Here is a 1,385-nt window from a genome sequence, read left to right on the forward strand (position 1 = left end):
GACGAAGAAAATACCATAGACCAAATACAGCTTAATAAGGCCAAAGACCGAAGGAGATTGATCATACCAAAACTAAAGCTTAAGTCAATGATTCCTTTCATGGAACCTAAAGAATCCAAAATAGTTATAAGTATCAATTATAAACCATGATTTAATGGACTAAATGAGTCTAATCAAATCTTAGGGAAATAAACCATCACGAACAATTCCATGGTAAGTACCTTACTAAGTACCATTATTGCAGTTTTGGTAGTAAGGGAAAACAAAGACCTATTTACCAATTAGGAGTATGTTATCAAACTAGTCTTCACATAAGACTAGCAGCACCAGAATAAGACCTAATCATTGAATCTTCAAAGAAAAAGGAAACAAGCTTATAGAGTTGAAAGAAATCAAATAATTAAAGTTAGAAGCCATGGCTCAGAGACAAGTATTATTAGATTCCAGAGAAAAATCATAGAACTGGAGTAAGAAACTAATGTTCAGAGACAAACCCTAATGGATTCCAGGAAGAATCTGGACAAGGGATATATTCAATTATATCCAGTAAGATCAATACGGAGTTAAAGAAAAGTCGTAGTCTGCACAAGTCAGATCTACACTTCGGAAACGTGAGAGAGTTCAAACTTCGAGGACGAAGTTTAGTTTAAGGGGTAGAGACTGTAATATCCCAGGTATTGGGGTTACAAAAATAGAGGAAACGGATGTGTGCATTGCATTCATGCATAGAAAATCTGGGGAATTTTCGCGCTTTAAAGTAAAACAGTCACAGTAACTGAAGTTTCACTTGACCTTGGTGGAATTGAAGTAGCTCATCAAGTCAAGCGCTACAAACCTCAATGTGACTTTGTGAAAACCTTGTTTTGGGAAGAGATGATTTGATCTAGCTAAGGGGTTAGATCAAATGGAACTAATAATCAACACAACAACACTTTACTCAATGATCAACTACTTGATATTATAACAGATCATAATATGGTAATCATTGCCATAACATAAGAACATCTGTTTAAGTACAAACCAGGTAACAATAAAATGAAAAAATCATTCTTGACTATCTTCTCCATGTCTTAAAACTAATCCATGATCCTACCATGAAACCTCATGGTATCCATTCCACTTTAACATTGGAATTATAACAAGGAGATCCACTCAAGAAGTATATATTCTTCTACATTCCAAATTTTTATACATCAAACTTAGAGAAGTGGGAGTTCTATGTTACTTATTAGAGGATCAATGATAAACCTTGAACTGAACCTTGGATATACATCCAAGTATTCAAACCATCATCTTTAAGAGGAACACCAGGATATTATTCAAGACAATTCCTAGAGAGAGAACCTAATTATGTTAAACCTAGATATTGATAATCACATCAACCT

This window comes from Lolium perenne, chromosome 3 (assembly GCF_019359855.2).
Source record: "Lolium perenne isolate Kyuss_39 chromosome 3, Kyuss_2.0, whole genome shotgun sequence".
Classification (NCBI taxonomy): domain Eukaryota; kingdom Viridiplantae; phylum Streptophyta; class Magnoliopsida; order Poales; family Poaceae; genus Lolium; species Lolium perenne.